The 23,035-nt window shown below is 41.2% G+C and overlaps 1 protein-coding gene and 1 long non-coding RNA gene across 5 annotated transcripts in view; one reads left to right on the top strand and one right to left on the bottom strand.

Annotated features, from left to right (window-relative positions):
* The window catches only part of ERBB4 (erb-b2 receptor tyrosine kinase 4), a 2,403,189-nt gene that overhangs the window by 2,163,718 nt on the left and 216,436 nt on the right, over positions 1 to 23,035 (bottom strand). The gene's annotated exons all lie outside the window — the stretch shown is intronic.
* Positions 1,162 to 8,558, top strand: LOC115093824. The gene is made up of 3 exons (XR_003857418.1): positions 1,162 to 1,439; positions 8,084 to 8,228; positions 8,330 to 8,558. It is a non-coding gene; the product is annotated as an uncharacterized LOC115093824 (long non-coding RNA).

Here is a 23,035-nt window from a genome sequence, read left to right as displayed (position 1 = left end):
TCATGGCAATATTAAGTTGGAGGTCCCGAAAGTTAAAAAAAAAGTAAAAAAAAAAAGAAAAAAAAATTTGAAATAGGCCCGTGGCTCACAGTTTGAAAACCGAACGCTCAATTTTGCCAGCGTCCGGTTTCCGAACCCGTGGCTATCAGCGGGCTCGAGAACCAATGCCGGCAAAATTGAGCATCAGCTGTCAAACCTGCTGACAGCCGCTGTTCCTGTCCAAAAAGAGGTGCTAGGGACTCGCTAGTGTCCCTAGCGCCTCTTTTTACCACCGGCCCTAATTTAAATAAATTAAATTACTGTATTGCGCATACAGGAGAGTGTCCTGTGCGCGCCGGGAGAGCGGGCGCTCGCCCGCTCTCCCACGATTTTTACTCTATCGGCCTGTTACTGCTGCAGAGATACACTTTAGAGACAGTTTCTTCCCCATGGAGCTTGCATTTTGGATCTGCAGCATTGCCACTACTTGAAATTCATTTGTCTAATGCCTTATTTAACAGTAATGCCAAACCATGTGTATGTTCAATAAATTGTCACCATTTTGCCTGCTGTTAAGGATTTTTCCTTCATGGACTGTTAGCATAGTGATCACACTGAGATTCCAAATATTATAAGAGCTGGCATGGAGCGAGCATATGTGGTGGTAATATAGATTGTAATATAGATTCAATTGCAATTTTTGCACATCCACCGTATGTGAAGTAAATGATGTTTTTTTTTCCTGTAGATGATGAAAAAAAAGAGAAAGCAAATTCAATCCAAACAAACGATGTAAGGAGTTTCTCTGCTAATCAACAAACTGTAGGAGAAAGGTGACTATGCTTTCCAAAATAACTGTCAGAGTGAACTGTTAGGGGCTTTATATTTCCAAGCTGATTCAGGGTTCAATGTATGACAACTCTTTGGGATCATCAGGATAAGGTGCTAGTCTTGAACCCTGTGAGCTAGGAAAGGCAAGGAAGTGGAGGGAAGGGTGCTCCATGTCTGAAAAGTCCCCTGCTGCTTATAAAAGCAGGCTGCAGCATTGCTAGGTGTGGCATTTTGGTTAGGAGTTAGAGAAAGTAGGAGTGTTTTTTTTAGTTGCTCCCCTGCTTGGGTATTGGGTTTCACAGCCTAGGCCAATACTCTAGTGGGAAGGGGATTAGTGCCTCCCTTAGTGCTAGTTCTTTTTGAGAATTCCTTCTGTGAAAGTCCTGTTACCCCTGTCTGAAGGAACTGGGGATATGTACCAGTTAGGTTAAATCAGGAGTTAAGGAAGATTCCAAATGGTAACGTGTTACTTTTTTCTCTTTTTGTGAAGATTTTTGTAAGCTCCTAGGAGGAAGTTTGTGGCCACCCTTCCTACCTGAAGAGACCACATTTGTAGAGACCTGCAGTGTTTCTTGCTACCGGACGTTTTCCTAAGAAAAAACCTATTGTAACAACTACAGAGAAGAATTGTGAGTAAGACCTAAAATTATATTCTGAGGACACCAAACCAGAGTCTTCATCCTGGGAGAGAGACTTTGGGGAAACAACTGTGCAAGAACTGTAATCCTTTTGCTATTCAGTATGTGGTAGATTTTAAAAGAAGTGCGCGTGGCCTACATGTGTGCGCGCTACCCGGCGTGCGCACATGTATGCCCGATTTTATAACATGTGCGTGCATGTTATAAAATTCGAAATCGACTCGCGCAAGGGAGTGCACAATTGTGCACCTCGCTCGAGCCGAGGCGCGCTGCCTTCCTCCACCCCTTCCCCTAACCTTTCCCCCCTAGCCCTACTCTAACCCCCCACATCTCTTGTCTTACCTTTTGCACCTGCCTCTAGACAGGCGCAAGTTGCGCGCGCCTGCAGCCTGCCGGAATGCGATCCTACAACACAGGCAATGGCCGCTACGTCAGAGGCCTCTGGCCCCAGCCCCGCTCTGTCCCACCCCGCTCCTGGACCGCCCCTTTTGTAAAGCCCCAGGACTCACATGCGTCCCGGGGCTTTATGCGCGTCGCTGGGCCATTTTAAAATAGGCCCGACGCTCGTAACCCTTTTAATATCCGGCCCTATTTTTGGAAGGGGTTTTCCATCCCACCTAATGATACCCTGCCAAACTGGAACTTTGTTTGTCTAACACACAAAGGATGAGACTTTCCCTGTCCAATGCTGAGAGACACTTGCACAGGTAAATAGGAAAACTAAAAATTCACTTTTTCATGCCAAGAACTGATGTGAAAAGTGACAAATTGCTACTAAGACCTCTGACAATATAAATTTAATTCTGGACACTCAATCTGAACCTCCAGAGTTTTTTGTTGGTACTCACATCCTTTAAGGTTTATAGAGTCCTGTTACTCCCCTCCAGGGCAACAAAGTGACAGTCATCCCAGGAGGATTTAGTCCTCCACCACCCCCTCCCCCCATTGGAAAAATCCCTGTCCCAAGGCTCTTGTGGGGGCAGAGTAGGACAAAGTAAAAGGATTGGCCCCAGGACTCTTGTGTGCCCCTATCCTTCAGGCCGATACAGTAAGGAGCGGTAGGAAGAGCTGCGTTAGTGCCGGGCGCACCCGCGTTTGCCGCACGCACAGTCCGGCTCACCTACCGCTCGATACTGTATTTAAATAGCTTGCAAATGCACGTTAGGCCCGCACAACCCATTTTACTGTATAGGCACTTTATACAGCGCCTATATTTATTTTATTTATTTATTTAACAATTTTTCTATACCGTCGTTAAGTTAAATACCATCACAACGGTTTACAGAAGGGCACGATAAAGAGAAATAGGGGTGGTATAGATTACAAATTACTCGTGTGCCATCATAGTACGGTAACAATTTAAAATAATAAACTAGGTGTGTAAGTTAAACCTGATTGTTAGGAACAAATTAGGCGGTTTGATTTTAACATTAATGTGCTTATGTAGGTTACTAAAAACTTCTAGCTTGGTGCATCCTTATCGCTCAACTATTTTTCTCCTTTTCTTTATCTTTATAAAATGCTTGTTTAAAAAGCCAGGTTTTCAGATTAGTTTTGAATAATTTCAGATTTGTCTGTAGTCTTATTTCGAGTGGCATGGTATTCCAGAGTACAGGACCAGCCAGTGACAGTGCTCTTTCCCTTACTTGCGTGAGATGTGCTGATTTGACAGAGGGGACAATTAGTAGAGCTTTATTTGCAGATCTCAGGTTTCTTTGTGGTATCCTGGGTGCGATGGAACCTGTCATTTCAAATGACATTTGAAATGACAGGCACCAGGAAGTGGATCCCAACTTTAAGCAAAGAAAACCTAAAATCCCCTCCTCCCAAAGCGACTCGACATGTAAAATATGTAAAACCTAAAATCCCCTCCTCCCAAAGCGACTTGACATGTAAAATATGTAAAACCTAAAAACCTAAAATCCCCTCCTCCCAAAGCGACTCAACATGTAAAATATGTGAATAAGTGTAACCAACATACTTTTTGTTTCTTTTTCAGCCCTTTCAGCCTTCTCTGCCGTTCTCTGGAGGGGGCAGCCGGCGGGGGCAGCCGGCGGCGAAAGCGGATGAACGCACGCCTGTAGTGCATGGGCGCTCAAGCCAATGAAAGCACATGGACGGGCGTGCGTGACGTACGCCGTGACATCACGCACGCGCGTTCATGTGCTTTCATTGGCTTGAGCGCCCGTCAATTTGGGCGCTCAAGCCAATGGCTAGAGCCAGCGAAGCGCATGACGTCACAGCGTACGCCTGCTATGAGCGAAGCGTACGCCCGGGCGTGCATTCGTCCATCTTTACCGCTGGGGCCCCTGGAAGCCGCTTTTGCCGCCGGCTGCCCCCGCTGGCTGCCCCCCTCCGGAGGACAGCAGAGAAGGCTGAAAAAGAAACAAAAAGTAAGTTGGTTACACTTATTCACATATTTTACATGTCCAGTCGCTTCGGGAGGAGGGGATTTTAGGTTTTCAATATTTTACATGTCCAGTCGCTTCGGGAGGAGGGGATTTTAGGTTTTTAGGTTTTCTTTTGGGGGAAAGTTTGCCGTCTACTAGGGATGTGCAGAGCAAAATTTTATGTTCATATTTTTTATGTCCGAAAGGGGGTCCCACTTGCGGCCAATATGGACATAAAAAAAATCCAATGAGTTGGGTATATGTACATATGTGCAAAAAAAAAATTTAAACCCCCTCACCCTCCTTAATCCCCCCCCCAGACTTACCACAACTCCCTGGTGATCGAGCGAGGAGTGAGGACGTCATTTCTGCAATCCTTGGCGAGAAGCATGTGACGTCGGTGGCACGTCGAGTGACGCGGCGTCACGTGATTCCCGGCTCGTTCGCGCCGGACGGCTCGTTCGGCCCAAAAAGAACTTTTGGCCAGCTTGGGGGGGCCTCCTGACCCCCCCAAGCTGGCCAAAAGTTCTTTTTGGGCCGAACGAGCCGTCCGGCGCGAACTCGCCGGGAATCACGTGGCGCCGCGTCACTCAGACGCGACGTCACGTGATTCCCGGCGAGTTCGCGCCGGACGGCTCGTTCGGCCCAAAAAGAACTTTTGGCCAGCTTGGGGGGGCCTCCTGACCCCCCCAAGCTGGCCAAAAGTTCTTTTTGGGCCGAACGAGCCGTCCGGCGCGAACTCGCCGGGAATCACGTGGCGCCGCGTCACTCAGACGCGACGTCACGTGATTCCCGGCGAGTTCGCGCCGGACGGCTCGTTCGGCCCAAAAAGAACTTTTGGCCAGCTTGGGGGGGCCTCTTGACCCCCTCAAGCTGGCCAAAAGTTCTTTTTGGGCCGAACGAGCCGTCCGGCGCGAACGAGCCGGGAATCACGTGACGCCGGCGTCACTCGACGTGCCGCCGACGTCACATGCTTCTCGCCAAGGATTGCAGAAATGGCGTCCTCACTCCTCGCTCCATCACCAGGGAGTTGTGGTAAGTCGGGGGGGGGGATTAAGGAGGGTGAGGGGGTTTATATTTTTATTTTGGCTCAACAATCGCGATTTCCCACATATCGAACATATCTATGTTCGATATGTGGGAAATCCGATCGTTTATGTCGAATCAATTTTTTAAGTAAAAAAAAAATATGAGTTGCGTTTTACTAATGCGGTCAATCCGAATGCACACCCCTACCGTCTACCCTTACCCCTGCCTCTAATGCAGGGGTAGGGGTAGGCGGTAAATTAGCAGGTTAAAAGCGTGGCTAAACTGCAGGTTAAAAAGGTGTTAGTCGGGGTGCACGTTACTGAATGGGGGGGAATAGCTAATCCGATTGTTTACATCTCATATACATGCCGCGGGCGGAAGGGGTTACTCGTTGATTTAAAGAGGCGGTAAGAATGGGTTAAAGGGGATACTGAATCGTGGGTTGGACTAACGCGGCCAAATTGTGAGTAGAAGGCGGGTTAGAAGCAGGGTAACCGTGGACGCACTTTACTGTATTGACCTGCTTGTGAGCCCAAAATTGGAAAGGGGGTTACAAATGTAAAGTGTGTAAAAGTAATGCAGCGTTAATATGCTTTCGGCATGTTGGAATGAAAAGACTGATTTTAGCTTGGTTTAAGTATTTTTTACAGGATAAAAAGCAGTAGGACCTTGTGGGATATTCACGTTCTAAATGGAAGGAAATGCAAGTATGGAGGTCCCCACAGATCTGTGCTTTCTGCAGTTTTATTTTTTTATTTGTATTCCATAAGGAAGATTTTTAAATCATTAGATTTAACTTATTTTATCTATGCTAATAATATCTAGTTTTTATTTCTTGATCCATGGAAGAGAAAATTCCTGCAACCAGGTTACAGAGCTGTATGAAAACAATTAATATTTGGTTGAATGAACTGTGTTATGGGTGGGTGGATGTTTACCATTAAATGATTCTTGTATCTTGACATTTGAAGAGGCATCTTTAGTGTTTGAAACAAGGAATTTAGGGGTAATGTTGTTAAGACTGCCTTAAAGGTCTTTTATCATTAGAGTTATTTAGATCAGTATTGAAGACCATGTTATATGATGAGTGAGATTACTGCAATAATCTGCATAAGGATTAATCTAAGGCATATATGTGGACATTGCATTTAATTAAAAATGCCACTGCGTGAATGTTAATGAGAATCAATTTGCATGAGCATATTACACCTATATTGGATAGCCTCCATTGGCTTCCTGTTAGATGGCATGCACAGTTTAAGTTACTCAAAAGTATTCAGAACTTATTGTATGGAGACAATCCCTGTAATCTGGGTACCATTCTGAAATCGCATTCGTACTTGGTTGTTACATTCCTCAGGGACTCAGATGCTTGTCACGCCCTCATTGCGCCAATTGAAATTGCAAATTTCACATGCTTGGGCTTTTTCCTGTATAGAGTCTGTTTTATGGAAAGCATTTCCAGTAGATGTGCGAGAGGAACAAGATATTAATCTTTTTAGAAAGAAAGTTAAAACCTTTTAATTTAATAAGGTTTACAAATGATTATTTATTTTAAATTTGTCCTAAATATTTTATAAACATATATCTTAGTACATTGGTTGTTTTATTTATTTATTTATTTTGAATGTTATCTGTTATCCACCTTGAATTAAAATCCTTAGGACTGTGTGAAATATAAATTTATGTAAATTAATTAATTAATTAATTAGGTGCATGTATTTTAATGTGCCTTAATGCTCATTAACTTTAATTCAGTTTTATTTTAGTCTGTGCTAATGTGGATTTTCACCACAAAAATATTATGAATTGGTCTACATTCAAATGCATACAAAACACCTCATTAATATGTAAACAGGGTTAATGAACATCACATTGAACAAAATTTGTGTTAACTCTTCTGCAAGGTTTAGTACACTAGCATCTAGGAGTTAATGCAAGGCTCATGGTAGACAATGATGCCCTGCCCAATGATGCCCAGCCCAATGATGCCCAGCCCAATGATGCCCAATGAAGGCCCAATGATGCCCAGCACATTAAGGCCTTCTTATCCTCATGACTCTCTCCCCAGTTCCCCTGACAGCCAAAACATGGGCCACCCCATGACAGTCATGTAAGACCCCTCATCAAAACCCTTCTTGTTCTCCTGACCCTCTTCCCAGTCTTGCTCCTGATCACCAAGATAAGGACCTTGATAGTCAAGCAAGGCCTCTGTGGTCTCAAAAAAAGCCTCCAAGTCATCTCCCTTTCTTCCTTCCCCCATTAACAGTTGTGTAGAATTTGAAAGAGGAAGAAAAGAGCTGCTGCCTCCTGCCCCTTTCCTCCTTCCTTGATGCCTTAGCCATACAAAATGTCACTAGTTGACCTCATGTGGTCTTTGTTCCCCCAGAAGAGTTTCATCCAGTGCAGATGAACCCTAGACTGTTTAGGAGAGGGAAAGGATGATGGCATCAGCCCAGGGAACCCTTACTCAACTGTTAGGAGGGATGTGTAAATGGGAAGTCAACTTGGGGGGAGGGGGGCCTTTTTTGGCTGTTGGGAGAAAGATGACCGGAGGAAGGGGGTCAGACAACTTGGGGGGGGGGGGTAGGGGATGAAGGAGGAGATGCCTCACAGTGGTCCTTGAAATAGCTGGCAGTGGTAACACATCAATGACATTTCCCACAAAACACAGGAATTTTAAATAGCCATTAGTGCATTAGGCATTTAATGCAGTGCTCTGTGGGAGATAATGCCTGCATTAAATCTGGCTAAAAAGTATGCTAACAACTATTTTTTATGCAGCTTAGACCAATAATCTCTAAGTGATTTTTAAAGCAACAGCTTGACCTATAGAAAACATAGATGCTATGAAATAAAGGCTACTTGGTCCCTATCTGCCCATTTTTGTCTACCTATTATCTTGTCACAGGTTTAATTTTTGGTATTCTCTCTCTTCTTCTGCCACTAAGCTCTTTGTCCCATATATACTTGAAGTCTGCCATTGTGTTGGCTTATCACTTCCACTGGGATGTCTTTTTCAGGTTTTCACCACCATCTTAATGGAAAAGTATTCTTTCTTATTTCATTTTAGCCTTCTTTCCTTCAGCTTCATATAATGACCCTATGTTCTTTAGGTTTTCATTCTATGAGAAAATGTTTCTTTCTGGTAATTTTTGAAGTCTGATAGCTATTTAAATGTTTGACTGTAGGCTCCCCTTTCTCTTTGTTAAACAGAGTACATCGTTAGCTTCTTCAGTCTCTCTGTATATGGCTTATACTGAAGACCACGTGCTATTTTGGTAGCCCATCTTTGAATTGCTTCTAACTTATCAGTGTCCTTTTGTAGATGTGGCCTACAAAATAAAATACAGTACTCAAGGTGAGTTCTCACTCATGGCTAGAATCCAAGGTTCTCAAAATATCAACTTGCCTTTTTCTTGACTCTGGTTGTTTTTTCATTATTATTTTTTATTTTTAAAGATCTCTGTGCAACCTTTAGTACCTGGAAATGAATATGTCCAGAAATGAATGTGGGAGCATGACAATGAAAGCAGAGATGGCTCCTGAAGATTGCAGGATGATATCCAATTGAAAATTGCCCATATCACAATATTCCCACCCTAACCTACTCTAGGTGTTTATAAGTTGTGTGTAATGTTTGTGTAAAGGTTGTTTTATACTGATTAGTATTTTTATTATTCATTATACTTTTGTGTATGTGACTACTGGAAACTGCCTTGGTGGCTTTGGATGAATTGTGCAGTATAACATATTTTTTAAATAAAATACTGTAAATAAAATAATATGTGTCATCCTCCTGCATAGAAAAAAAAATCTAATGCAAGATTTCAAAGAATGAAAGGAATACTATGCAGAAAATGGAGGAAAACATTTGCTAAATAGAATTTTACACAGAACAGAATATATAGTGGATACAATTGCACACAGAAAAATGACTGAATTGCACAAGATAGAAACACGAATACCAGTGCCAATTGAGTTTCAAATGTGCCAAACCAATCATCTTTCTGTGTTGAATATGATCTTAAAATTACAATAATCATATTCAATAAATTCCTTTCATGAGAACAACTGTGTTATCACCTAGCAAAACTGTTCCTGTAAGGAGAAAGTCCTTACAATTACAGTAATCAAAACTCAGTAAGAGGGACTTCAGACTAATTAGTGCAGATTTGGTCAGGTGGGTACTGTGACTAAAAGGTGGGGGGTTTTTTCAAGGCAAATACTTTAGCTGAAAGTTGAAAAACTATATTTTTATTTGCTGTAGTATTAATTTTTGCTTAATCAGCTACTGCTGATTCTCTACCTCAGACTTCTCCATTATTCAATCCATACTATAATTTATATAAACTGATACATCTGTTAAGTGCTACTGAGGAAAAGATAGATGAATATTCAAGTCCCTTTTTAAAACACTGAAGTTTCGTCTCACAAAAATAAATCTTGCATGGCACTGGCTGTAGCAGCCAAATTTTGTGACAGTTTAACAAATTCATTTTATAACAAGTTTGCTGCCTTCCAGTCCATTTATTTCCAATAGGGACCACTGAAAAAGAATTTAATCCTGCCCATTAACTCTAAGCAATCACGAATAATTTGAGTCCACTTGTTTTACAATACTTCTCTCTTGGCTTGCTGGGAATTGTAGTTTTATATTTGTCTGCATGACAAATCTAAGAATACAAGCATATTTAGAGACTAATGCTAAAACGAAAGAACAAGGTTTGTTCAGTGCTAATGATAACCTGGATTTTTATTCACTGATCTTTAAGTACCTTCAGAGTATCATCAAACTAAAGGCATAATGGAGTTTAAGTTTTCATTCTGTTTAACTAGTAATCCTTTCCAGGACATAGATTTCTATCATTTTTTCAAAATCTGCACTTCAATTCCTAGACTGCAATGGAAGACAGCTTTCAAATCCATACAGAACTGGAGGACCCTTAGTTGCAAATGACAAATAAATATCTGGGACTGATTGACTTTAGGAATAATAAAATCTCTGCCTTTTAATCCTTTTCTTTCCCACCTTACAAACCCAAACTTTTCATGGCACTAACTTGCATAGTATGCCCTCCCCTAAGCAAGTTTTCCTAATTGGTAAAGGGCCTGTCTGTAAACAGATAGTAAAAGGGAGCTTGTTAAGGAATGAACATTTAAAACACATAATTTAAATCTGTGACTAATTGTTAAAAGAGGAATATAAAATAGAACAAAATAGCTAAGCTGGCTATCCGCCTTCAGAATGTGTCAGTATCATGTTGATTGTAAATCAACAGGGTACTGTTGGCTTTCTGTTTACATAGGAATCAAAGCCTACTTGCTGTCTGTTTTTTTTTTTTTGTTTGTTTGTTTTTTAATATCAATAAAAAAAACTCTTCATCTTTATGTCAATATCAAATTATCAGGGTCATTCATCAAAATGTGTTATGGCATTAGTGCCATAACACATGCCATAACACATGCGATAATACAATTATTTTACACAATTATCGCATGGCGTGAATGCAAATTTTTTAAGGGGAGGGTTTGGGTGGGATTAATTAAAATGAGAGGCAATATCACACCAGAAAAAAAATGCCTTTTTTCCTGGTGTTAAGCTGTGCAATATACCCTTAATAGGAGGGGGAGGGAGAGAGAGAATATTTATAAGGTCTTCATAGTATTCAACTATTTATATGCCTATAGGAGGGTCAGCTAATAGCTTGAGGTGAGGTGTTGGTTTAGGGGCCAGTTTTACATGTAGAGTGAGATGTCTGAACTGACAGTACACCTTGGTGATGATTTGACATCATTTGGAGTGAGGAAAGTCTCACAGAGATGAGATTTCTACTGTGTTTACTCACCCTAGCTTGATGGACTCTATTCAAATATTACTTGGCTGGATAAGTTGGACTTATCTGGTTAATTAGCAGCTGGGCCCTACCACCAGAGAGAGAGAGAGAGAGATGGAGAGAGAGAGAGAGACACTGACTAGCCAAAATACCCTTGCACTAGATAGGTATTTATCTTAGAGAACGACCCCTCACCGCTAATTGAATTTTTTGCCGACTCACTATCAAACAAAGCTCTCATTAGTCTTTCAACTGCTCTCCCCCAGCTCCCAATGAAGTGCCCCTCCCTGTCTGGTCTCAGTGGTGCACTCATTACTCTTCTATCCTACCCCAGTTTTTTTTTCTTCCCCAGCTTTTAAATGCCTGTCAAGTCTACTTCTGTCCCTGTGCACCCCTCTCCTAATGCTCCGATTTGCAAATAAATCCTCGCTTTGTAAACACTTTCGTCTAGCCAATGTGAACTGTCAAATATTTATTACCATCCTCCCCGCTTAAATGCCCTTGCTCTTAGAACTCATGTTAATTATTCATTGTTTATTTATGATATTCCTTGTTTAATTCCTTAACCAAAGTTTCTTTTAATGTTCACCTGTTATTTTATTAACTTATATTATTAACTGTTCTCTGTTCCATGTAAAAGATATGCCTCTTTTTGGCTTGTCCTTTTTGTTACATGTAAACCGGTATGATGTGTAAACGGACACCGGTATATAAAAATGTTTAAATAAATAAATCTCTTTGGGAGGCCCACCTAGTAACTCGAGGTGAGGTTTAGGTATTAGTGTAGGGGTTAGGGGCCACTTTGACATTCAAAGTGAGACATACGAACAGAGCAGTGCTCTCTTGTGAAGATTTAATGACCTTCGGAGTGAAGAAACTCACCCAAAGAAGAGATTTGTGCAATGTTCTCGCAACCTAGCTTGATGTTACCCAGGTAGAGAGTCTAGCACTTACTGAAATATTGTTTACTAATAAATATTTTTGAGGACTTCGACTTTTCTGTTTCATATTCCTCATGGCTTTGCTAGACCGACTTCCTTCTTGTTTTTTGGGCCCATATGTTGGTGAAATTGCACAGTCGACCGCCGACTGGTACGGACGGTAGAGAAGGTTGGCTTATGCTCTCCAGTGAGGAATCAAAATCCAACAGCTAGGCCCGGTTGAGGGGCTGGCTGGGTCTTTTGAGGTTGGGCTCGCCTGGGCTGACCTTTCTGGTAAGGTCTGGAAGGACAACCTCGAGCGGCAGGAGGATAATATCTCTGTGGCTTGAAAGACAGTCGCTTAGAGTCCCTTTGGAATATCCTCTTAGAAGTGGATGGGAAATCAGAGGGAACTGAGGAAAGTTGGCGCATCGTTTCATGGTGGTCTTTTAGCTGTGCCACTGTTTCCTGGATTTTGTCCCTGAAGAGATTATCTCAGGTGCAGGGTAGGTCTGCTAACCGGTCCTGCACCTCTGGTTATAGGTCTGAGGACTTCAGCCAGGCCCACCTTCTTGCACTAATCCCCGTTGCAGAAACTCTAGAGGCAGTGTCAAAAATGTCATAGGCAGCACAGACCTCAAGCTTGCCAGCATCTAGGCCTTTTTGAACCAGAGCATTGAGTGGATCCTGGAATTGTTCTGGTAAAGATTCTGAAAAATCTTGGAACTTCTTGAACAGGTCCCTGTTATACTGGGTCAAGTATAACTGGTAGGAAGCAATGCGAGAAATGAGCATTGAGCCATGGTAGACAAGCGTACCAAAAGCATCCAGGGACCTCTGTTCTTTCCCTGGAGGTATGGAGGAATGAGGTTTAGACTGTCGTGCCTTCTTCTGGGCTGACTCTACAACCACAGAATGGTGATCCAGCTGTGTTCTTTGAAAGCCAGGGGCTGTCTGGACAAGGTAGGTGGCATCTGTCTTTCAGTTGACAGGTGGTACCGAGCCTGGGTGCTCCCAATTCCTTTTTAGCAGGTCAATTAGGATTTCATGAATAGGAATAGACATGATTTCCTTTGGGTCATCAAGAAACTGGAGTACTTCCAGCATCTTGTGCCTTGAGTCCTCTTCTGTCTGAAGCTGAAATGGAATTGTTTCAGACATTTCCATTATGAAATTAATAAAGGAGAGATCCTCTGGAGGAGAGAATCATCTTTCCTCAGGGGGAGAAGGCTCTGAGGGCAAATCATTAGAATCCTGGGAAGAGTCATCGGTCCAAGGATCGTAAGGTTGATCACTAGCTCCCATTGGATCACCAGAGGGAAGAAATGGCGTTAGTCCTGAAGGATCAGGCCTAGGCATCGATGGTACCAGAGGAGACATTGATGGCGGCACTGAGGGCATTGATGGTGGCACCGATGGAGGACGATGCGGTACCAATGGCAGAAAAGGCACCGATGGAACCTGTGACATCGACGGGTGAGTCGGTGGCAAGATTACAGATGGCGGTATGAGTATCGGTGTTTCTTCATCTTCCGATGACAAAGGTATCAGCGTAGAAGGCGGTGGACATACTGGTACTCTCAGTTCCACCAGTGGAAGAGCACCAAGCAGCACACCCAGTCTGCCTAGAAGTGGTGTAAGCACCATGGGCATCGGGTCAGTGACTGGGACTGGCATCAGGATCAGTGCCAATGGAGGTTGGAAGCCCTGAAGTGCCTTACCAATGGCTTCTTGGATCATCCGATCAAATTCCTCACAGAAGCCTGGGGCGTGGAACCCCAACACCAGAATAGGAGGCAGCACTGGCATAGCCAGAGGGTCCACCGGTGAAAGTGGAGTCATGGCTCCCCGCACCGATGAAGATGGGGAACACCTCAGTGACCCAGTCGCAGAGGAGGATGGGGCCTTCTCTAGATGGGATTTCTTTGTCGGTGGCTCTGTCGATGCTGATGCTGAGGGCTTGCCTGGATCAGCAGACTGAGCCTTCCGATCCCAGTGTCAACGCTTTTCACAATGTTCTCCTCAGTCCTTCTCCTGATGTGATGAAGAAGAAGTCGACACCTTTGGAGTAGTTAATGCTAGTCGGGCAGCACTAGTGTCCTGCTGCTGGCAAGAGGTCGATGGCACCGGCTCAGACGAAGTCAAAGCGGTCGATGGAGTCAGGGATTTTGAATGAAAAAGAAACTCCATCTTCTCTAAGCAGGCCTTACGGACCTTCGGCATCATTTGGGCACATTTGGTGCAAGTTAGAATGTCATGGTCGGACCCAAACACAATACACAAACTCTATGTGGGTCTGTGATGGACACTGTCCGAGGACAATCGGGGCACCGACGAAAACCCGATTCCATGGCTTCGACAAAAATTTAGCCGCGGTGCGGTCGATGGCCAGTAGGCCCCGAAGGGAAAACTCAACGGGAATTGACCGCATACGAGGGTAAAGCCTTACCTTTCGACTGCGGAGAACAGATATTGATAGGGGGACCGCTATGGTGTAGAATTTTTTTGAAAATTTTGAAAGAAGTTCCATGAGGAAAATTAATGTCAGGAATCTCTAGAGATCTCCTTAACCCGTGTGGCTACTGCTGCGTGGAAAAAAAGAGACTGAAGGGGAACCCCTGCTGGTTGCAGGGTTAGTGCCATGCTGGGCATGCCCAATAGGAGCCAGTCAATGTTCTAGAAACTTTGACAAAAGTGTTCCGTGATTGGGCTCCATCCTGATGATGTCACCCATATGTGAGGACTACCATCCTGCTTGTCCTGTGAGAAAGCACACTTTGCGATAAACTGCCTATTATCATAAAACACACCCCTTTTCCTATCACATGCGATATTTAGTGCATTTTGATAAATCCAGGCCTAAATTTGAAATAATCCTTTTCCAGGCATACCTGTTGTATCTCGTGCATATTTGCAGTATCATGTGCAAATTTTAATGGGGATAAAAAGGGAAAAGGGATGGTCTGGGGTTGTTCAGGGGGCAGGATTCATAAAAAAACACAAAAAAGTTGCTATTTTGTAAGAGGTATATGTGCATATATTACTAAAAGTCTGAACACTTTCACACCTGCTAATTAACTCACACAATTAAAATCAGACATGTCTTTTGCCTGAAGTTTTTGGGTGGAAGTCTGAGTAACTTGTGGTGGTTTAGGGTGAAGTACTAAAGATCTAGGTGACTTGAAGGTCTTGGTGAACTGCTAGAGATTTCAGCAAACTAATAATTTCAAGTACACATATAACTAAGTATTATCAAAACATTGTACTTGTGTACTTTAAAATATACTTGCTTCTAAATTTTATTTTTATTATCACAAATTGTTACAATTATTTTGTTTATTATATACAAGCATATTTTTTAATAATTAGTAGGGGAAAGATACATGTTTCTGTATTAGAAATTTATTTATTTATTTATTTAACAGTTTTTATATACCGACCTTCATAGTGAATAACCATATCGGATCGGTTTACATTTAACAAGGGTATAAAAGGAGTAACAAATTCAAATGAGCGAAAGATAAACAATAGGTAGGAATAAGTCAAAGTTACAATCAACAGGGAGAGAGAACTTGGAAGCTTGCAAGCAAGCTGGAAGGAAGGTAAGGCCGGAGATAAACCAGTGATACCCTAAGCGTAAGGTTACGAGCTTAGAGGTGCTTTAACCTGGGAGAGTCAGAGTCCATTCGTGAGTGTCAATGCCAGACCGGGTAAGAGTGAAGGACAATTAGAGAATGTCTGGTGGATCGGCGAAGGCTTGGTGAAAGAGCCATGTTTTAAGACTTTTTCTAAAAGTTAAAAGGCAAGGCTCCAATCTGAGATTTGATGGGATGCTATTCCAGATAGATGGGCCAGCTATCGAGAAAGCTCTGTCTTTGGTCGAAGAGAGGCGTGAGGCTTTGGTGGGTGGAAATTTCAGAGTGCCTTTGAGAATATCTCTAGTTGGTCTGTTAGAGGAGTAGGGTGTGAAGGGGATTTCCAGGTCGAGTTGAAGATGTTGATGTATGGTTTTGTGGATTACGGTGATTGATTTGTATAGAATCCTGAAATTAACTGGTAACCAATGTAGGTTCCTGAGGATGGGAGAGATGTGATCGCCGCGGCTGGTACTGGTCAGCAATCTTGCTGCCGCATTTTGTATCATCTGCAGTGGTTTGGTAGTGGATTTGGGGAGGCCTAGGAAGAGGGCACTGCAGTAGTCTATTTTAGCGAACAGTAGCGCTTGGAGGACTGTCCTGAAGTCATGGAAGAATAATAGAGGTTTAAGTCGTTTTAGAATCTGTAGCCTGTAGAAACAGTCTTTGGCGGTTGTGTTGACCATTTTCTTCAGGCTTAGTCTGTTGTCTAATATTACCCCAAGGTCTCTGACCTGTTTACAGGTAATATGAGCGATGTGTGGTGATGGAGGGGAGATATTGTTTTCATTTGAGGAGATGTGGAGCAGTTCTGTCTTGGAGGCGTTGAGAACCAAGTTTAAGCTGTTGAGAAGATTTGTGATTGCTAGAAGGCAGTTATTCCAATGGGTGAGCGCTTTTGAAATTGAATCTGTTATTGGTCATTGAATCTGTTATTGGTCATTGAATCTGTTATTGGTCATAAGTGCATATTAAAACATTCATGAATATTTTGGGGGCAGAAAAATGTGGTATTATATAAACTGTACAGATCCCACCACACAGTATATAAAATACTAGCATAAATCTCCACATATCAACTTTTGCATGCAACTAGTGTATTTTGACAGTTTAGATGCGGCACTGTGGTGTTCACAGATACTGCAGATAACCCAGCGCCACTTGCACTGTGAGTACCGGAGAGGAGGTGGGGGGACACGGCCTCTCCCGCCACCTGCAGTGACACTGTCACCAGTGTGCAGCATCAGCGTGAGCTGATTAAGCGGTCAGCACGCCAATATCGTCCCCCCTCCACTGACACGAGCATGCCCAGTCCCAGCCACAGGACCCATGGGCTACAGGCAGGGGCGAGTGGAGGAGGTCCTAATAGAGGCACAGTCATGGTTGGCATGGCCAAGGATATGGGATGGCTCATTGGGCAATTCCAGCCCTGGACCATCCCATGGGGACAAATCAATGCCCCGCTTGAATTGCTGTTATATTTGCTGATCTTGTGACCTAATTTTAATTCTGCAGCAAGTTTTTTGCCGATGAAAATTTCTTTATTACAGCTAGCTAATGTTCGGCTACTTTGAAATATCGGGCAAGTTTCAGTTACTAATATTCTGAAACTACAACACATCTTCGGAAGCTAGGAGATTTTGGGCTTATATTTGGGATATAAGCTGCCAATATGGATAGATGTTTCTCATCACGTGAAGTATTCCTGTTATAATAGGCAAAGATATTGGCCAACTTTCCATATTAAGCCTTTGGCAATATTAAATATTGGTGACCTCCTTAGAAGGGAGATTTGATATCATCCTCAGCAGAGAAAAATCATTTTCAGTAAAGAAAATCGATATTCCAGTATTCAAAATGGCGGTGGTGTGCGACACTGACTTGTCACAGCTAAGAATACAAGAATAACGCTACAAGTTTCAGATAAGTGCTTTTCGCTGCACAAGATCAGCAGATATAACAGCAATTCAAGCGGGGCATTGATTTGTCACAGTGAGACACTAGAAACATGCTTTGAGACTTTGTAATATGCCTCCTTGATACTTTGTAGCCGTTACTTGCTGACCTAATTTTAATTCTGCAGCAAGTTTTTTGACAGTTAATATCTTCTTCAGGGCATTTATTATTGTTATAAGTGTACTGTTATCTTATTTTATAATATGGTTTCATTTATGCTTTTATTTGCTGAATATTTAAATGTACCTATGTTATTGTTTTTTAATTGTATAATTGTTTAATAAAGCTATTTAGTATGTTATTTGATTTGTCTTGCTGTGCATTGCTTTGGCCAGTTGTAACTGAAAAGGTGATTTAGAAGTCTATAAATTATATTTGAAATACCCCAGTACTTTATACCTCCTTTTTTTGCAGATAGAGGAAAGTGGTTGGGGTGGGGTATATGCATAGATATGAAAATCCAATTTTATATGTGTGCTTTACGTCTCTGACGTAACTGTGCCCCTGAGAATGTCCCCTTAATGTGGTTAAAAGTATACATATTATCAACCCTGTTGTAAGGAGGGCATAAATGCAAAGCAGAAATTTTCTGAATTATCAAGAAGGCTCCTCACCCAGTAAAAATATTGATAGCAGTAATTCATAGGTTTGACAGTTGCTTGGTTTTGATTGATTGCAAATATTACTACTCTTATCATAAGGCTTGGGGGTAACTGCATAGAGCGGCAATTACTACTCTTGAGAGAAACATGTGTGTATCCTGCACAGAGCTGCAGATACTATCATGAGAAGTTTGCTGGCAGACTAGATGGGCCAACTGGTCCTTTTCTGCCATCATTACTATGTTACAATTTTTAGACAGGTTTATTTACCCATGTAAATCAGTTTGACACATGTTGCTATGGAAATTATCCTCAAATATGTAATAAGAGATTTAGTGGACAGATAGGACAATTACCCACCATTTTCAATTCCCTTAACATAAAATAAAATATTTCTCACCTATGATTTGCTTCTTGCAATACCCTTAGACAAGTTCTCTCAAAATGCCTTCAAACATGCATATATTGCCTGAAGCCTTTGTCAACTGGATGTCATATCTGTCTGCAGTACAAGTTTCACATATTCAGCAGTATGAAAAACTATTCTTACACAAAAGCATATTATTGGTCCATGAGGTTTCAGTGAAATCCATTCTGCTGTTATACATTAAATCAGTACAAGGTTGGATTATTACGACTGATTTATCACAGCTGACAACTTTACTATTTCTGGCTGGATAACTACAAGAGCCCTAAATATTGAGACCAGATCTTTTTTTTTTTTAACTTCTTTATTTATCATTTTTTATGTAACAATAGAGAATCATCTTTTTAAAACATTTTTGGACAAGTTTCTGTAGGAAAAGTCCATAAACTTTTATTAAGATGGAGTTGCAGAAATCCATTTCTTATCCCTGGGATAAGCAACAACCAATCTACTTTTCAGGATCTTGCCAGGTATGGGGCTTGATGGTAGGGGTGTGCATTCGTTTGCAACGTATTGGCAATCTGCAACAAATATGCAATATTTGTTGTATTCGTGGGGGTCACGAAACGTATGGCGAACCGCCACGAATACAACATATCACTAATGAATAAACCCCCACTCTCCTGACACCCCCCCCCCCCCCCCCCAAGACTTGCCAAATGTCCCTGGTGATCCAGCAGGGGTCCTGGAGCGATCTCCTGCAATCAGGCTGTCGGCTGCCAATATTCAAAATGGCACCTATAGCCTTTGCCCTTACTATGTCACAGGGGTTACCGGTGCCATTGGTCGGCCCCTGTCACATGGTAGGAATTCAAGACGGCACCAGCCGTCCATTGCTCCTTAAACCACTACTAACTCAAAATGACTTCCAAACAATACTACAGGCACTAATTTTCTCCAGCACGGATTACTGCAATGCCCTTATGTTAGGACTACCTAATACAACATTAAGACCACTGCAAATACTTCAGAACACAGCAGCTAGAATACTAACCCGAAAAAGAAGGTGGGACCACATAACTGAAACCCTAGCAGAGTTACATTGGCTACCAATTGAACACAGAATTAAATACAAAACCCTATGTATCATTCACAAACTAATTTATGATGAGAAATCAGACTGATTGAACACAGCATTACGGGTGGACACTCCACACAGGACCTCCGATCAGCAAATAAAGCACTCCTAACCATTCCATCAGTTAAAACAGCAAGACTGACCCAAGTGAGAGAAAGAGCCCTATCACTAGCAGGACCCATAATCTGGAACAAAATGCCTCCAGAGATCAGACTACAAAGTGATCTCAAGATTTTTAAGAAAAGTTTAAAAACATGGCTTTTTAAACAAGCATTTTACAAACAGACAGGAGAATAGAGAGAAATTATTCATGAAAAGACAGAAAGGCACCGACACACAGTCCTTAGGACTATACAGTAGATTAGTCTATGAACTCTACACCACAATAAAACATAACTATAATACTATGTGTGGTAAAACTACCGGTGTAAGTACCTTGGTACAATTGGTCATGAACTACTTCGCTAAATGACTATGTCTAATGATATATTGTAACCGAACCTTTGACGGCACCTGTTAGAATGTACTATAGTACACTTTTACCTACATTAAATATGTGCCTACATGTAAACCTTTGCGATGGTATTTAACTTAGCGACGGTATAGAAAAGTTTTTAAATAAATAAATAAATGAACGGATCAGGGTCCCCCGAGAGCAGATGTAATGGATTTGGGTCCAGATGAATACTGAATGGGATGAATCCGTCCCTGCTGCACATACCTACTTGATGGACCTTTGATTTGACTCAGTATGGCAAATCTTATGTACTTTTGACCATGTGAAATGACACAAATATGCAGAACTTCCTTATGCAAGGAAATATTTGTGAACTTAGAATTAAAGCTGCAGTGCCTTCTGGAGACCAGTCCAAAAAATGCTGTCTCGGTACTTCATCCCTAAGAGATTCTTATATTTCTATTATGTGACCTTCTTTTTTCATTTTTAACATAACTTCTAGCACAGTGAAAGAGGTGGATTTTGATGTCAACACATAATTTGGATGACACACGAAGGGGGGATGCTGATTTTAAGAGGCTTTATGCTAAAATTGTGGATTGGAGCCTAACTAATGTAGCATCAATTAGTGATAAAGACTTGGATGCCCTCCAACAGAAATTAGCTGAACAGCCCACTCATGCCAGTTATCATTTCTACAGCACATTAATTTGGTACTGGAGACAGAGTCACAGGCTTTATGATAAAAGAAAACTTAGGGTCTTGTAATCACTGTATGGTATGGTCAATATTAAATTTGGAGGTAAACTGAACAAAAGTCCTAGATTTAGAAGGGCTAACCAAGTTGATGAATCTAATGGGTACAGAGAAACTTTGGACAACAATAATCTCTGCATAATTCAAATCAACTGTTGTAAAAGAAAAGATTAATATGTTTTTCTAAGGAGGGAGCAGAAATAGTAAGAGAAAAATGTTGCATTGAGGAAATACAAAAAAAAAAAAAAACCCACATGAGGCTGAGGAGAGACAGAAGGCAGTTAAATGAGCCAATGTTCAAACAGAAGAGAAAATGTGCAGTGAATTAAAGAGAAAATAAAATATCTTTTAGATATCTATAGATATACAAAAACAAAGCTGAGGAAGTAAAGATGAAAAGGAGAACATGCAGTTGGGGGGGGGGGGGGGGAGGAATCCTTAGAAAATAAAAATGTTAAACAAAAGTTTTTGCTCCTTATCTATAGAATAATGGGAAGCTTATGTGCCAAAGGTAGAACAGAAGGTATAATTTATTGTCAATTGAGCTCAAACCCATTTAAAAAGGAGAAAGTGTATAGGTAATACACAAATGAGGTAGGTAAGGCAATGAAAATGAATGGAAGATACCTAAGAAAAAAGGTTCTCAAACTAATAGGGATGTGAATTGTTTTTCTAACGCATTGAAATATCGTACGATATTTCTAAATTAGTTAATATATCGGGTAAAAAAAAAAACCATCACTTTTCCCCCCGAATTTTCGTAAAAATTGTTTTTCAGGTTAATAGGCGCTAATGGGAGTTAGTGTGCGCTAACTCACGTTAGCGCACACTAACAAAAAAAACATTTATTTTTGTTATTTTTTGTTACTTTTTGCTATTTATGTTAGTACGCTCTAACATGAGATAGCGCGCACTAACCCGAAAAATGATTTTTCACTAAAAGAAAAAAACTGGGATCCGCAGGAAAATGAGATTTTCCCGCGGCCAGATGATCCCAAAAGCAGGAACGATTGGGCACCAGATTCACAGCCCTACAAACTAATCCTCATGACACACTTAAGTCAGTCACATTTTCCGGTTATTGACAATGAATATGCATGAGAGATTTGCATGAACTTCCTTCATTGTATGTAAATCTATTTCATGCATATTCATTGTCAATATCTTGAAAATCTGACTGGCTGGGTTAAAATACAGAAAGAATTAAAGGAAATGATGACTACACTTTTCACAGCTTTCACAAATGTAGTCTATGCGCCTCAAAAATGGGAATGTAGGGATGTGAAAACATCAATGATATTAGTTATATCATTTAGTGTAATTTCCCATCTGAAACACAAAACTAGTGAAATTAGGGTCATTGTTTCGCTTTTAGCAAATGCTATCAGTAAAGGATGTGTGCTGCTACAAATTGCTCATGTTGAAAAGATACGGCGCATGTTAAAATGAAACAACAGAAATGTCATATATTCAAAATAAAATGACAAGATGACACAAAATGACATTTTTTTCAATGTGCATCCTTTCAAAGAGGTGACTGGTAACTACTAAGATGTAAATCTAAATTCACTAGTGAGCAAACTTATGAAATCACTAGGGGATAGATTTTAAAAAGTGTAGTCAATGGAAGAAGGATCCAACAGAAGAAAATAAGATAAAGCATAAACGTTAGCAAGTTAAATGTAAGACATTGATAAGACAGGCTAAGAGACAATTTGAAAAGAAGTTGGCTGTAGAGGCAAAAACTCACAGTAAAAACTTTTTAAAATATATCCGAAGCAGAAAGCCTGTGAGGGAGTCAGTTGGACCGTTAGATGATCGAGGGGTTACAGGGGCACTTAGAGAAGATAAAGCCATCACGGAAAGATTAAATGATTTCTTTGCTTCGGTGTTTACTGAAGAGGATATTAGGGAGGTACCCGTAATGGAGAAGGTTTTCATGGGTAATGATTCAGATGGACTGAATCAAATCACGGTGAACCTAGAAGATGTGGTAGGCATGATTGACAAACTGAAGAGTAGTAAATCACCTGGAACGGATGGTATACACCCCAGAGTTCTGAAGGAACTAAAAAATGAAATTTCAGACCTATTAGTAAAAATTTGTAACTTATCATTAAAATCATCCATTGTACCTGAAGACTGGAGGATAGCAAATGTAACCCCAATATTTAAAAAGGCTCCAGGGGCGAACCGGGAAACTACAGACCGGTTAGCCTGAATATATGCCACAACTCTATACTCACATTTATATATACAACTGTTGCAATGTTTCTTATAGTATTTTATTTTATTGTTTAAATTAATTTAACTGTTATCTTGTTATAATGTAAAAATAGGGCAGTTCTCGCCCTATTCAACCTGTTATCTGGAAACCGATGTGATATCTCGATCGAATGTCGGTATACAAAAGAAATAAATAAATAAATAAATTCAGTGCCAGGAAAAATAGTGGAAAGTGTTCTAAACATCAAAATCACAGAACATATAGAAAGACATG

The sequence above is a fragment of the Rhinatrema bivittatum genome, chromosome 6, assembly GCF_901001135.1.
Source record: "Rhinatrema bivittatum chromosome 6, aRhiBiv1.1, whole genome shotgun sequence".
NCBI classification, from domain to species: domain Eukaryota; kingdom Metazoa; phylum Chordata; class Amphibia; order Gymnophiona; family Rhinatrematidae; genus Rhinatrema; species Rhinatrema bivittatum.
Note: the sequence above shows the minus strand (reverse complement) of the source record. Positions and strands in the feature narration are given on the sequence as shown.